At 41.0% G+C, this 17,063-nt stretch overlaps 1 protein-coding gene across 1 annotated transcript in view; it reads left to right on the forward strand.

The window, feature by feature from the left end:
- The first annotated feature begins 1,090 nt into the window (after window positions 1–1,090).
- Window positions 1,091–17,063, forward strand: part of src (v-src avian sarcoma (Schmidt-Ruppin A-2) viral oncogene homolog) — a 31,739-nt gene continuing 15,766 nt past the window's right edge. The window contains exon 1 of the mRNA XM_034131935.1: window positions 1,091–1,447. The gene's annotated coding sequence lies outside the window, so the exon portion shown is untranslated. The remainder of the gene's footprint in view (window positions 1,448–17,063) is intronic.

The raw sequence follows: 17,063 nt of genomic DNA on the forward strand, positions 1-17,063 counted from the left end.
CCTGTGCATAACCTTATAGTAAGGTGCATAAATCAAAAAAGGTCACATTTTCGTAACATAATTGTCCTTCGGTGAAGACCTTTACCTTAAACGAAAGATTCCTAACATAGAAAAGATGTAGTGTAATGGAACAACAAATGAAAAGTCATTATCTACATCGTCAATGTCAATAAAAAATGTAATCAATAAACAGGTCTGCCATAACACCTGCTAACCTCTAGTAAGCTATACGTCCTTAACTTTATATTTTAAAAGAAATGAATGAAAGAAAGAAAAAAACTCTGGCAAAGGCCATTCTTCTGATTGATGAATATTTGTATTTTTAATCCAAACAAGAGGTATAATTCTGTATTTTGAATGCAGGTAAAAAGTCTTCTGCAACTACTGACAGCAATAAACAGTCAGTACCAACCTGTAGTGCTCATGCATGAAAATAATCCCATTTAAAAAACAGATGTGTTCACATTTACACAAAGTCAATACTTCAAAATCATAAGGCTACACACACGACACTTTGCAACACTGTAGTAGTGCTATAATAGTGTTTTATGTAAAAACAAGAGTTGGCAAAGGTGTTTTGACCTTTTGCAGCTCATGCTTTAGACGTGTTTCCTCATTTGGACATAGGGTGGCAGCATTGTGTCACAAAAATGCAAGGAGGCTTACAATACAATATTGTTTTCACCACACAATGATAGAAAACGAAAACGTGTTATATGTGTACTGCTTCGCGCCTAATTTCAACCAATCTTAACTATCCTTCATTATGGCTGCACTCAATACATGTCTCACATTTATATTCAGCACTTTGACACAAGAAAGAGCTTTGCCTTATAGCTCAAAACATATACATTATGTGAAGCTGACTCCATACATTTTCAAAATCACAGCCTATAATAAAAACCCCTCCACCAAACTGAGCCAGGTTTGAACCTGCAGCCTCAGGTGAGCGGGGACTTCCATTTAACACCATTCTCCCAAATCCAGTACTCCACAGTGCATACAACCATCTGACCAATCAGAGCCTGGCAATCCGCAGAAGCCCCGCCCCCTTCTGCCTCTAAAATCACCTCCCAGTGTTTTGGTCCTGATTTGGCGTTGCTTCCTGCACACAGGCCGACAGTCGGTGGGAAAAGCCAGCTTTACACATGCACTCGGGTGTTTTTCTGATCTATATGTGAATGGAAGATGTTTTCCCAGCAGAGGAGCCTCTCCCCGTCATGACCTCCCCGGGCCGCCCCTCCACTTGAATGGGATTCCTGTCGCTCGTTTTTGGCACCGACTGTCACTGCTGCTGCTCCAGATACAAGACCTCTGATTTTTTTTTTGGGTTCTTTGATATTTTGGGTTTTCTCTTATCAGATCATTAATGGTTTGATACGAAATCTGCAAGTGTGATCGGGGAGAAGAGCGACGACGCCAGATCTCCAGTATCCTGCGGTTCAGGGTGAGTAGCTGTAAACTTGTTATTTTAGTGCGGGTGACTTCAGTAATGACAGGCAGGACAGACAGGGTCTCATTCAAAATGAATGAAGGGTTTGATCTCAACAGGACTGCAGATGTTGTTTGGAGATAGTCATCACTTTACCCTCCTTTTTAGACTAAAATGTCTTATCTATGACCTAAATTATCACCAACATCTTGCACTGTGATATTCCAATATGTTGTTTTGCTAGTAATGATCACACACTGTCATTTTCCCACTTTGTGATTCATCATAAATCACTTAAACCAGCAACTATAGTGTCTGAGAGTAAGAGTGACTCATCAGAGATTTTTTGTGTGTTTTTTAACACAAGCTGCAGCCTTTGATTTAGGCCACATACTGTACTACAGCCTCTGTTCTGCAGCACTTTTGGGAACATTAAGAGCTTAATCACACAGCACTCTTTCCCCTTTCATAATCCTCAGTTTTTAAGAGAAATGGCTCCCTGTGTGGAAGCCTTCACGAGACAATCTGAAAGCTGGCAGCTGCAGAGTTTTACGAGCTACCTGCTGTTTTATGTGTGAGTGAGAAGATCACAGCGTATGAATAAGACATATTGTGTATCTTTTTGAACCAGACTTGCTTTTAATAATGTTCTAGTGGCTAGGTCACTCAGAATGCCACATATTTTCTTTCCTCAGGATCCCACACACTTAAGAAATGGCTGTCGTATGCTTGGGATTAGTCTCTCCCACTCAGCATGACGCAAAGGCCCAAATATTGACTCTAATGTGGTGGAGACTAATAATAGAAGGTTTGCATTGAACTCACAGTCTGTAATTGATGTCCTTGAACATGTATATATCGATAAAGTATTTCCAAATGGTCTGTGTCTGTGACATGACCTTGTACACATCAGTCCAGCTCATGGGATAACTTTTGGGATAAAATTGACCCTGGTTTAGCGTCTAAACTAGAGTTACTGTCCGACGTTTGTTCAAGACTTCACTCTTTTTGAACATTGGCTGTTACAACAGTGCACTGGTGCAATTAAACTGAGTACATTGAATCAAGTATTTGAGCTATTTGTACTTTCCTTTTCATGCCACTCTATGCTTCAACCCAACTACAACTCAAAGGGAAAACGTTTTACTCTACTACATTTAACTTAAACTTAACTCTGCTCTTCAGGTTTCATATTTGTATGTAGTGTCTCTACTGTGACATGTCTCCATGCTTTAATGATCAAAAAGCTCTTTATATTCTCATACTGCCTGTGCTGCAGCACCTCCTTTCACCCTCTGTTTGAAACCAGAGCCCAGTCTGCTCTGATTGGTTAGCTGGCGTCTCTGTTGTGATTAGTCAACCACTTAGAGATGTCCCGCCCCTAATCCTATCACGGAAAATGTGTTGGAGCGCTAGCCAATAGAAGCGCCTATACGGAATAAACAAAGGAGTCTAATGGAGGCGTTTCAGGCAGGGGGGAACTTTGGGATGTTAGCCTTTACAGACCATTTACCTATACCACACTACAGGAAAGGGAAAACCCCCAAAAGCATGGAAGGGCCCCATTAAATCTTTGGTTACATTTATAATTCGGCAGTGGCTCAGTCAGTAGGGGCTTGGACTGTGAGCTGTAGGGTCGCCGGTTCAAGTCCCTGACCAGACCTAAAATAGGGAGTGTGGACTGCTACTTTGAGAGGTCCCAGTTCACCTCCTGCCCTGCCGTGGTGCCCTTGAGCAAGGCACCGGACACCCCCCTTCCCCCCTCACTCCCATTGCTCCCCGGGCGCTGTACAATAGCTGCCCACTGCTCCTAGTACTAGACTCCTGGTACTAGGATGGGTTAAAAGCAGAACACATGTCACTGTGTGCTGTGTGCTCTGCATGTGTGACCATTAAAGAGGGGGTTCATCCCTCCGATTCTATTCTCTATAATTCAGATTTCTTAATTAAAAAAAAAAACGAGAGTTTAAAAAAGATGATGTTTCGTTATGAATGAAATTAGCCAGCTCTTGAGATTGAAAGAAAAAGGATTGGCATTTGTACGCATTTAGGTTTTAATTCATTTATTTAGAACAGATTTAGTACATTTTGCAATTTGTACTTACTTATTTTTACTTAAGTTACAACTAACCCTAACCCCTAGAGTAAAGGACCTGATTACTTTCTCCAACACTGAGCAGTGGACATGTAACACAGCTTTGTGCTCTTGGCACACACTTGAACCTGCTGTGCCACTAGTGCCATGTGTTGTCACGGCTTTATAATATTGTGTATAAACCTGCTGAGGACTCCAGCTTGTTTGTGCTCTCTGTAATCCTTTCTGAATCAGAAGCATATCACAAGAAACATATTCCGGAGGCACCAATATACATAAGTCAATGAGAATAAAATCGCTATTGCATTTATTAGCAGTAGTGCATTAGAATAATCCTCCACAGATTTCCCTTGTTTGTATTCTTTTTGTTTTTTGCTGGAGGAATTATGATGTTTGGCAGCGGGCAGGCAAAAACACATTATATCCCCAGATGGATTCAATATCCTTAAAGTGTGTATCAGGCCAATGACATGCTGGGGATGAAGCCCTGTTGCGTAAAAACACCCAAGGGTACACTTGGCTTTTGCTTTCTGTTAGTTTTTTAGTGCTTTTCCTGCTAAATTCACACCTCTAACATGGTCGCTAAGGGACACATGGGTCGTGATGGGCTTTTCTAACAAGCCAAGATGACATTTTTAAGCATGCATTCTGGACAAGTGCAACCTGTGAGTGAGATGTGTTTCACAAAGTGGTACGAGATGGTGCATGGTGCTTTCTAACGGCCAGCTTTCAGGCTCCGCTGAGGGGACCTAAAGCTCCTTGGAATCCCATGAATGCTCTCCAGTGAAAGCCGTAGATGTTGATGTCAGCTCCAATGCCATTGGTGGAAAGTGGCTCTTGAGGCCGAAATTCCTGCTAATTGGCAACGCGTCTGTGGACTGGCTTCCTTTGTTCCCCCTCATACTGGAGTGGTCTGTCAGTCAGGGTGATACACTGGGCCTGGCATCAATGAACTTCTTGTTTCCGCAGCTATCCGGCCCTGGAGGATCGGCGGCTTCAAGACAAGTCGCTTCCACTTGGAAAAAATGCCTTTGTGCACCTATTCAGAAAGATGGAAAGGAACCGTTTAAGTTGAGTCTATGGAGAGGTTTTCAAGCATCCCAGCCAAAGTGTTTTAAAAGTGATGTGTGTGTTTTCCTCTGCACTGAAGTGAACTGAGCAGCGGCATTAAACAGACTCCGCTGTAGCTGGCGGTTTGCTGATTTCATCGTTTGATCTAGTGAGTGGCCCACTTTCCTTTAGGTCGGATGAGGATTCATTGGAAATGAGGACATATTGTATTTTTTAGTGATACAATAAAGAAAAACTAGCTTATTGGCCAGAGGACAGAAAATGAACAAGTCAGGGCTCTAGTAGTAGCACTTTGCCTCTTCTTTGTTGAAACAACACATTATTCCCCTTTGGCTTTGGAGTACTTAACAAACAAAACACAACAATGCCAGCATCAACCCCTCTTCAGTTTGCCAACGAGATGTGTGATCGACTCCGAGGGGAGAGAGAGAGAGTGAGCAAGGGGATTGTACGAACGAAAGGGGGGCACGGGATTTGTGATGGCTTCCTGCTGGCAAAAGCCTTTGAATTTTTCATGTGGCAGATACTAAACTTCTGTTGCTCTGGCCCAGATTTGGTGCTAATTAGTGCCCAGCCTCTTCCAAGGGCGTACAGTGGAGTATGGGAATGATAGTGCCACCTGTTCTCTCACTCTTCCTCCTGTTCTCACACATCTCTCCCAACCTGGCTTTATCTCTCTGTTTATGTGTCAGTGGCCTACTTTCCTTTCAGTCATTGTGTTCTTTACATTGTACACTTCCTCAGCTATTAACCTTACGCTTGAACTTCCTTGCTTATTCTACTTTACAGCCCTTTCCGTATTATATAACTTCCTGAATGAGTGACGGCAGCAAGTATACGTTTTCAACTTTCACACTTAAAGGGGTGTGTGTGGGAGAGAAATTCTCTTGGCATGAACTTTATTTAAACCATTGCAGACCATTCACATCCACAAAAACCTATATAACACACTACAGGAAATCGCAAACACCAAAAGCATAATAGGGCCTCTTTAAAGCCCCAAAGATGGTCCGTTGCATGCAGTAAAGGCAGTTGAATGATAAGGATGCAGAACTGAAGCGCTCTGAAACATCGCTCCGAGGGGCCTGTGCTCGCTGGCCATTTGAATGAAGTATCTGATAGTAGTTTGATGCAGACAAACAGAGCAGGGCTTGTATCCTCCCAGGATCCCTCGCCACTTCCTGCCTCTAGGCTCTGGGAACGGTCCAGGGTGACACAGGCCACGCATCTCCACTCAATCCACCCACTGTTGCCTCTGTGGAAAAGCGATCACTCTCACACCCTCATTCCCGTCGCTCCGTGCACATTGCTTGTGACAGGAAAAGCGTCTTTGGCATTTAGAAAGATGCCTCTATGTGTGGCTTTGTGTAGGCGCAGCTGTGCGGGGCTGGTCAGGATGATGAGATGCTGGGAAGAGCACATGCAGCTCTCCCCCCCCCCCCCCCCCTCTAAAAACTCCCCATCCTCTGAGAATCACTGCAGTATATGTTAACATGCAAGTGTTTTTATTCAGAGCGTGTACGCACAGATCGGCCCTGTCCATCCCAACCTCTGCCCTGATCTTATATCATCTGACTGAAACCAGATAACAGGAACGTATTTGTGTGGAATATCCTTTTACAAACACTCATTAAGGGGTGCAGCTACACAATATGATTTCAGATCCTCACACTGAGTCCCATGATGCATTGTAAAGCTGAATCAGAGCCTGCATTACTACACAAATAACAGAATAGAGCTGAAATGATTATTTGTTTGAATGCTTTGCCAACATTTGACATAATTGACTTCTTTTTCATGCAATAATGCAACATTATACCTAGTGACTGTCTTCATGTGATGAAAAACGAAATGTCTTAGGGTTTAAAATGTTGGTTTGAGAACAATCGGTCACTATTTTAGGATCTTTGGAAATTATTGGTAGAATTTAAAAGCTTTGTTCATGCAAGTAATTGAGACTCATGATCCTGCATCATTATTAAATGTCCAAAAAGTATAGTTTTACTCGCTCACATGTCCAAAAATGACTCAAATGTATCTGTGGGTGGTAGCTAAACAATACCAATAACTTGGTGATTACTTGGTGCTGTGATTTCTCACTTTTATATTTAGCCTTGCAGCTCATAGTCTGTTTTTGAGCAAAGTCATTGGTGTTTCAAAAATAATTCACTCTCCACCCACTCTTAATTGTAGAGCTTTTATTCAGCGGATAACAGACAAACAGCGACATTTTCCTTCAAAGTCAAAGAGAACTGTATTGTGATTTTAGTATTTTATATTTTGGACCAGTTAAGGATCTGGATACCCTTCTTCTGAACTGCTCTCACGTCTCATGTGAGTCTGACATTTTTTTGTTGTAGAATACTCGATAATAAAAGAATCATCACGTGTGTAAGGAACTGAGATTCATCGTCCTGCCTCATTATTAAGGAATGTTTTTCCTCTCACATATCACACATGTATCAGTGGGAGGTAGCTAAGTGATTACTTTGCCAAGTGCTGTCATTTCTCACTTTCAAAATTAGCAGCTCCTAACCTTTTTTTGAGCAAAGTAATAGATGTGCCCGAATATGTTTACTCTCCACCCACTTTAATATTGAGCTTTCATTCAAAAGACGATTTGCAAACACCAACATTTTTCATTTTGACACGTAAAGTCAAAGAAAGCTGTAATATAATGTCACGATGTTCCAGCATCATCTCTTTGCCGTACCTTCTTTTATATTGTTATTCAGCTCTATTACATGTGACAGGTCCAGGATCAGTTTGACCTATAATGTGAGTCTGGATCAGATACAGTACAGGACCGTCTTTCTCTTTCGTAGCAGGAGTTTATCAAACCCTCCCTTCTGTTTTTTATAAAAGCTCCACCAACTCTCCTCTGATTGCCTCGCAGCTTCACCGGCCGCCCCTCTGAGTTACATTTGAATATTGAAATCAGTGCCTTCTGAACAAAGAGGTGGTTTCAAAGAGATGGAGGAAATCACTTCATTTTGTGGGGGGGGGAGGTCTCCCCCCTCCAATCTGTTATGGAAATGTCATCACTGGGAGCAGTTATGTTTTGATGATGAAGCGTGACATGGGCACATTTTACATTTTAATGCCGAACCCTGGCGTCAGATTTTCTTTCTGCTGCTCTTATTTGTCTATCTGCAAAAGAAGCAGGGATCCTTTGTGTTTGTTTTCAGTTTGAATTCAGTCAAAGCAGCTATACCAATGTTGATACAGCATGCTTTGTTTATAATTCTGCATCTGCACATAAGCACAGAGATAGAGCTGTCCCCCTGCTATTTGTATGATTTGGATTCCTTTTATTCTGCCACACTTGAATAATGTGTTTGTCAGTGAATCCTGTCATTGTTTAGGAATATTCTTTTAAATAACAGACAGAAATGCCAGACTCAGCTGATGATCAGTGTGACACCCTCAGCGTGTATTCGGTTTTGTGTTGACAATAAGCACAATCTGGTCAAAAGGAACAACCACAGTGTTGAGCGACCTTGACTCACATTCCTTTTCTTAAACGTGGCTGCTTCCCCTGACAGACGGTTGGTTGGGGGAATGTGGTGGGCGGCGGGGGGGGGGGGTGGTATCTGACGGTGTTTCTACCTGCTCCCGTACATTCCTGCTCAGGGCTGAGAGAGCAGGAGAGGAGTTGCAACTTGCCTTTTTTCCTCAACTCTGCATTCCTCAACCATGACTGAGCTCAGTCGCACTGCTGCAACAAACTGGGGTCACAATGCACACCTGGCTAACTTTCTACTATTTGATCATGTTTTCATGGTTCTGCTTTATTCAGGCATGTCAATTGATTAACATTTTCATTGCGATTAATTGCAATATTTCTTTAGGTAACTGACTTACTTGCACATTCTTTATCTTTTTTAAATACCATAAAGGGGCCCTTTTCTGCTCATTTTCAGGTTCATATCAGTATGTAGTGTCTCTACTGGGGCATGTCTCCATGTTTTAATGTTCAAAAAGCTCTTTATTTTTCTCATACTGCCTGTGCTGCAGCACCTCTTTTCACCCTCTGTCTGAAACCAGAGCCCAGTCTGCTCTGATTGGTTAGCTGGCCGGCTCTGTTGCGATTGATCAACCACTTGTCCCGCTCCTTAGCCTATCACGTTCAATGTGTTTGAGCGCTAGCGTGAGTGTTACATAGTGATTTCATTATGTTAGGGAAGTAAACAAAGCAGTCAAATAGAGGCTTTTCAGGCAGGGTGCTAGGGAGAGAAACTTTACAGACCATTTACATGAACAAAGACCTATATAAGATATGTTTCAAGTTTTCAATACTCTTATCAACATGTGAGTGGACAAATATGATTGTTTTGTAAAAAATGCATAATTAATTATTATTATTATTGCAGCAATCCAAAACATTAAATGTAATATACTGTAAGCTAATTGGACTGCAAGCTGTACCCGCAAACTCATCCGAGTGCATTTACTCAAGTACATATAGGTACTTGTACTTTAGCTAAGTTTTTCCATTTTAAGCCATTTTATCGTTATACTCCACTACAGTTTAGAAGCCAATACTGCACTGCATTTTTCTGAAAGCTTTAGTAACTTACAATAATAGAAAATACAAACCAACGAATATATAATATTGACATATAATGATTGGTTACGACATCCAGCAGCAGTATATACATTTGATTAGCACAACTGCTCTTCTATGTGTTATACATACGGTGAATATTCCTCTTGAGTTGGGCCTTAGATTTCTCCTGCAGGGATTTCTAGCTGTGCAGATGAGAAGTTAAACGGTGAAAGCCCCCAGGTTACTGAAGCACGAGGCTCATGGAAGTCACAATCAGAATCAGAATACCTTTATTAGTCCCACAGAGGGGACATTTGCATCGTTACAGCAGGAAAGAGCCACAGACAGCTTAATGTTACCTATGTTAAGAAAAAAGTACTAAGTTATGATATAAGAAAAAATATTATATTAAAGTAAAAGAAAAAATACTTTCCAAAATACAAATCCTGTAACAATTCTTAGGATTTAGCAGCCAGGTATATATTACACAGTTATTAATGGCTTATGTATATAATGTATATATTGCACATAGTATGATGGTATTTAACTGCAGCAAGTTACACAATTTACAAGATACAAAATGCAAAAAAACACACCTTATAACGGTTCTAAGGATTAGCAGCCAGTTATAAATTACACAGTTATTAACGGCATATATATATTGCACATATAGCACATATTGCACATAGTCTCTGTGGCCTCGAGCAGATCAAATGCTGCCTCTTTGAAATGTGATGAGATGGGGTGAATTTAAGGGTTCTCTATCGCAGAGCTTTGAGTTCACAGTGGGCGACACATCCGAAGCTTAAAAAATTATAAGCCCATATGATACCGCAGAACATCTGAGGCTGCATCTCTAATATTTTGTCATGTGATACTCCCAGTTTAAGACTTCCCCTTGTTTCTGAATGTTTCTGAATGTTTCTTAGGGAGTTCACTTGTATTTGAGAAGTGAGAAAATCCTCATGTGACATATGCATGACACATCAGAGGAACTGAAATCCGTTTATTTCTTACCTGTTTTTGTTTTATGGAGATCTCCTGAAAGGATTGGAGAGATTCGGGGGAAATAGTGCAACTGAGGGGGGGGGGGGGGGTGAGGGAGTGTAAAGGGGGGACAGCTTGGGGAGGAGGGAGGGTAACGAAAGCCCTTGAGGATTATATTCGTCTTCCCGTCCATCTCACTCCCTCTTCCTCTTCCCTGCCTCTGGTTTGAACACATGACCGCAGCACATCAGTTCACTTAATGACCATATTTAGATTATAGCAGAAGTGCAGAGAGAGAAAAGAAACAAAATGACGTCTGAGTCAATCTCAATCTTTATTTATTTATATAGCACATTTAAAACAACCTCAGTTGACCAAAGTGCTGCACAGGGAAAACATATAAAATAACAGTAAAATAATAAAACAATAATTAAAAACAAGAGGTGAGTTTTTAGCTCAGATTAAAAAAGTTCAATAGAGTAAAGATAGATAGATAGATGGATGTTTTATATATCCCAAATTTGAAAATTATTTTGTTACAGCAGCAATTTGTTCAGGCATTAAAATATTTAAAAGGTGGAAAAAAGGATATATATATATATTAAAAAAAACAGCAAATATGCACACATATGTACAGTAGAAAGAATACACAATAAAAATGTTCTTGATAAGTTAGTGTTCTATAAAAGACCAATACATAAAGCAACATAACTATAGGCATACAGTAGCAGAGACATACATATGATATATACATTACAGTTGTAACTGAAAGCAACACAACCTCGATAATGCCCATTTCGTCAATACAGTAGTAGAGTATTCTGTCTATTCTGGGTATTCCGTGCGCCACAGAGGAACAATACACATATTCTCACTGTAGAAACACAATACAGTGAACCCCGCGGGTCGCTGCACGGCAGTCACGGTACCGCATGCCACAGATGCCTCAGATCTCATAGTTTTTCACGAGTAGTGATTATAGCTGCTGTGTGCATGTCTGTATTCATCTCTAGTGATAAGGGAACAGCTGAGAGACCTTGGGCAATAACAGAACTGGTAATTTGTGTTCAACATGAGATTAGTTTATGATCCGTTTGCTTTTTCTCCTCCTAATAAACTGTTTCATTGTGCAACGGTAACTGTTGGTTAATGTGCTGGAATGTGTTCGCTGTTTAGCAACAAACCCGGTGAGCTAAGCGGAGGAAATTACAGTAATGTTCTCCGTCTGTCTCCTATAAGCCATGCCCTGTCACACCCAGTCTAGGAAGGTTAGTCCAAGTTCTGAGTTAAATCAGGGGACTTCTTTTTGTGCAAGAAAGTAGACCCTAGGTTTGAGTCAGGAAAGCATCATTCAAAGATAACACATTGACAGGAATTTCAAGAATCTCAGAAGTGAGGTTTTAACGCAGGGGAAACTTCACTTTCATTATGTTGTTGCATCACAGATAATTGTGGGGTGTGGACACAGACACAGTGTGTAAACTCACACACTCCCAAGTAAAACCAGACCAATCTGATCTTTATGTCCAGATAGGTGTCACGTGTCTGAGCATCTCTTTTTCCATCACTCAGGCGTGGAATATTTTTGTAGACATGTCTAGATTTGTCAAACAATGACACGGCTTCTCCATATTTAATCACAGTGCTGCCTGTGAAACCAGGATGTGTTGGGCTCAAGCGATGCTGTGTGGGATTTGACATAATGTTGGGGATGGAGTAGGTGGGGTTGTTTCCAGATGAGCGGAAGGAGAAGACGGAAGATGGAAAGAAGGAAGAGATTACCGGAGATTAATCATAATCGGGGTAAAAAGTTCTTAGTAGAATCTCTTCCTGTTCTGATGAAGAAGCCTTTGGAGAAATGCTAATTCGCTCTTGTTAAGAGTTCAATGGGAACATCAATCCCACTTGTATATGTCCATTCATTCATACATGCTACAGCTTGTTAGCTTAGCTTTGCATAAAGACTGGAAAGAGAGGGAAACAGCTAGCCTGGCTCTGTTTGAAAATAACAAAATCCATCTACTAGCACCTCCTAGCTATTTGTCATTTAAATGTATTAGTTCACTTTTTTTACAATTGCCATTTGTTTCATTCGTACAAAAAGTAAAAGTTGGTAAAAGTCACTGCTCCCTGAAAAGCAATGGTGCAGCACATAACCCCACGTCAAGCACACCATTTTTGTTTTTACATAAATGGACAATATTTAAAAGATTTAGAAGTACTCTAACACATATTTAGTTTCCTTTCAAACAGAGGCAGGCTAGCTGTTTCCCGCCATTTCCAGTCTGTATGCAAAGCTAAGCTAGTAGCTAGCATTTAGCATAAAGACAAAAACGCAGGATCAAACAAATGTCCATAATTCCCAAAATGCTTAAAATATTCTTTCAACAGACATGTTTCTGTAGGTCTCTCCCTTCATTGCAGACGCACAGACATCACCTGCTCTAAAATGGCCCAGATATTTTCTTACTGAGCCTCAATCCCAAAATAATTTGGTGTATGTCATACTCAGATTAGGAACAGGGGATAACACTAAATCCATGAACCTACAGTTGGTGCCAGCGGTGTTTGTTGTTTGGAAGTGTACAAAAAAATTCCTCTGTAAGCACGGGGTTTAAGATCGAGCGGCCAGCTGCTCAGCTCCACCGGCCCGGAGAGATGTCATATGATTTCGAAGGTCGGGTTAGCTGTGGCGTTGTGCAAACAAAAGGTGAACTCAACACACTGTAGGCTGCTTTTTAGCAGAAATATCATTGGTGTGAAATGCACAGGCTCACAGTAAGGGATAAGGGCCTCTGATCCTATTATAGAAGCGATGCACTGCAGAGAGGCCGTAGAAATGAGTAAACAAGATGTTTTTTATGGGAATCTTCCTGCAATATACCCCGGAAATATCACAATGGAAAGAATTCCTTCAGGGTGTCTCACCTTCTCTCTTTCTCTGTCACTTTCCCAAATGCTTTCACTAAGTGACAGACATTCCGCATAATTCAGAAAGCCGTCGCTAATCTTGCCCTTTTCTTCATCAGAAAGGCATGCAGCGTTTTGGCCCAGAAAGTGTGTGTGTGTGTGTGTGTGTGTGTGTGTGTGTGTGTGTGTGTGTGTGTGTGTGTGTGTGTGTGTGTGTGTGCAGCTATCTTACATCTGTGCAGTTTGTTGGTTTGTGGAATGCTTGGAATCGCCTCCATGGCAACAGGCTGTGTGTATATTTGTGTGTGTGTGCGTGTTGAGTGGTAAATATTGACTTCACCACCTCCCCATCCCTGTGTCTGCCCGTGACAGGAGCATGGGGGGGGGGGGGGGATCGGTACACACACACACACACACACACACTCTATCTACTGTAGGACTCAGCAAAGTCCTGCCATCGGGGGCGTTTGTTTACCTTCGGACCTCCAAACACGTAGGAGCTCCTCTGAGTGGTTCTCAGTCTGATCCAGTGTGTACTCGCTATGGAAAAGAAGCTTAAATGCCACGAGTTTTTGTGACATTACATTACATTTCATTTAGCTGACGCCTTTATCCAAAGCGACTTACAATAAGTGCATTCAACCATGAAGAAACTAACTCAAAAGCAAGAATCCTGCAGGTACATTTCCTATCTATAACCCCAACCAGATGAGGTGTTACTGCATTAGCTTCACTAAAAGAATCTAGTTTTATGACATCCTCTTAGCTGTCTTACTTCATCTACTACTAGTCACTCGCTGAAACCTGTGCGGGGGTAGAGATCACTGATGAACAAACACAACCAAGCAGCCATTTCCTCCATTGGTGTTTTGTTGAAGCAGAAGAGAAACAAGATGACGTTCGACTATTACCAATGTTTGTGCGCAACCAGGAACCAGCCCACCTGTTGTGGTTACTTTATCAAACTGTCTCGTAAACTGTTGAGGGTGGAATTGTTCCCAGAGCTCCAGGATTTGTTGAGACAGGCTCAGAGAAGCGCTTGCTTTGAGGCCTAACGGCAGCACTTGTTTGGCCGGTCTGTCCCGTCTCGTGTTGTGTTCAGGGCCCCAGATGGAGTGTCATCAGAGCGTTTGGCGAGTACGATGAGGGCATAGATGTTGATAATCTGGTCAGAACAAGCAGCGCTGGATTACGCTTCGATTGGGGGCTGGTGACGCAGGAAGCCAAAGCCTCCCTATTCTCCCCACCCCCCTGCTGTAATAATTACATAGAGAGCATTTAGATGAGGGAACACATCCGCCAGGCCGACATCAGGATCAGTCGCTCACAGAGACACAAGTGTACAGTCCCTATAGACCAGCATGTCCTGAGCTTCATCGTTTGTTCTTTTTCACTCCATCGAGAAATCAGAAAGGCTTTATTCCTCCCACTGAGGGACATTGTTAAAGTGAAGGGGACAGTACAGTTAAAGAGAATAATACTAATAGGCTTATATACATGAAACAAGTACACATCGAAGGTAGAAAAGATAAGTTGTAGTATTGTACAAATTAAGTGGTACATTTAAATGTGATATCATAGCAGCCAGATAACAGAAGTAATTGGTAAAACTAGATATTGCACTATATTTTTTTACAACACTGCTTTAACAACATTAAGTAGTGCAAAGCAGCCAGTAATTGCATTGTAAACATTGTAAAATAAAAACAAGACAGGATTCTTTTACCATTTGGTTGGGGTTGGTTCTTTGTGTGTGATTTTGGTTTAAGTAAATACCATCCATGTTCATACTCTCAAGCAAATGTGAACAGGGCAAATACACACACACGCACCATTTTTAACGTTTGAGGGCTTATGCAAATTCATTTAAAACAGGATGATATTCTGCCTTTGTTCACTCAGCTCGCTTAACCACCTACCCACAAGAATAAACCAAGAAAAAAACATGGTGACAAATGTCAACTTATTTCTTCTCAAAATGTTATTATGAAATTGAATGTCATCTGAAGATAAAACCAAGATTGTTATTATTGTTATTTTAGGGACGTTTAAGTAAATGAGCATATTGTGTAACATTAAAACAGACAGCAGACATGAGGAAATCTGTGACTGTATCCTTTAAAATAACTGATAGAAGTGTCTGACCCTGAGAGTGTGTGATACTTTAAATTAGGACCCATGGTATAAATGTATGTATATTATTATAGCTATTAGAACTGCATAGGCAGGTTGCTTCTAACGGGCATCTGGGGTCTGTGGGTCCTTGTGTGTAGACTGTGTGGGACACGTCCTGCACAATGGCCTCATTCAGGATGATCTCATCTCGCTTTTCTGATGTAAAATGTACTTCTGCTTAATAAGTGGTCTAGCTCGGGCGACTCAGAGAAAATGATCTCACCATCTTCTGCTGAAGTAACAGAGTTATAAACAGACACAAACCACGTTAGGAGCGTGTCAGCATCAGATCCTTAAAAGAATCAGCTACTAGCCATCTAAAACTCATACTTAAATCTATGTATTATAGTTTATCTAATCATGCATATTAAAATGTATACAGCTACATTTTCCATCCGTTTTTAGGGAACACAAATCTGGATAGCTTTTCAAACATAACAAAATGCTGTACCTCTAAGGCAGGGGTCTCAAACTCAAGGCCCGGGGGCCAAATCCGGCCCGCGACTTCATTTTATGTGGCCCCGCAAGAGCTTGCAAAGAATATACAAGTTTATTATACGGTTACATGCCAGTTTACAGAAGCAGGTTGCCCATAAACTACATGTCCCACAATGCATCTCGTTTTGTGACATGCACACTGAAGAGACTTGCAATTATTTGCCCTGGACATCTGCTTTCAGACGTAGTTAATTGCTAAGTTATTATCCTATCTGATAATAATCCAATTCAGAGGCAATAATGTAAAATAATACATTATTTTATATATATTATATATATTTATATAGTTACAACCGGCCCTTTGAGTGCAACCTTTATGCAAATGTGGCCCGCGATGAAATTGAGTTTGACACCCCTGCTCTAAGGATTGTTTGGAAAATGCCTGAAAAATCTTTTGACCACCTTTTCACATTTTCCTTTCTGTTCGTTTTGATGTTTTTTTTTTATAACATTTGTATTTTTAACATTATTTATGTGGAAGCTCCATACAAGCCCAGTGTGTTTTTTGCCTCTTTGTGCACTGTTTATCATGTGTTATTTGTTATGTTTGTGTATTTTTTAATTGTGCAAAACAATAAAATACAAAGTCTTTATTGCTGTCATCTTAAAACAAGTCCGATATACAAACTGGCGTTATCTACTAAAAAGGCTACAACTTAACCTGAAATGCGCACTTAATTATGAATGATACACTTCCTATGACGCACAGCAGGTTCATGGCTGCTCTTCAAGAGGGGTCACACCCACTAATGTTTCAGGAAGGCTGAGGAAAGCATTTATTTCTGACGACCTAATCTGATAATTATGTTCAAACTAGTCACAGTATCTTGAGACTCACCTTGGAAATTAATTGTTTTATTCAAATGATTTAATAATGCATAAAGATAAAAAAGTAGACCATGTCAAAAGTGTTTTTTCTTCTTCTGTATTTGTCTTTCTTGGAATTTTAGCTCATCTCATATTTCTTGCCTTCAGTGATTCAATGTGAACAGGAACTAACGAAAGTCCCGTCTTTATGAAGTAGCTCTTGTCATTCCTACAAAGTGTGAAGACAACTGTCCCATGTTGTAATTGTAGTGTTGCATAATATGCCTAAATGTGACTTTTCCCCTTTCTGCCTGAGGCATCAGGTGCCGGGTCTTTAAGTGAAGGTAGACTGTCAGAACATGCCCTCTCCATGTGTTATATCACAGGCCCATAGCAAGGAGGGACACGTGAAGGGTCTACTGTAGCTGTCATTGCAGCATTCAGGTCCTGACATGCCACTTCACGTAGCTGAGTTTACCGTTTCTCTCAGTATGAGTTTGGTTTTGCTTCAGCGTCAAAGTGGGAAGTCTCTGATAAGA

Source organism: Trematomus bernacchii, unplaced genomic scaffold (genome assembly GCF_902827165.1).
Source record: "Trematomus bernacchii unplaced genomic scaffold, fTreBer1.1, whole genome shotgun sequence".
Classification (NCBI taxonomy): Eukaryota; Metazoa; Chordata; class Actinopteri; order Perciformes; family Nototheniidae; genus Trematomus; species Trematomus bernacchii.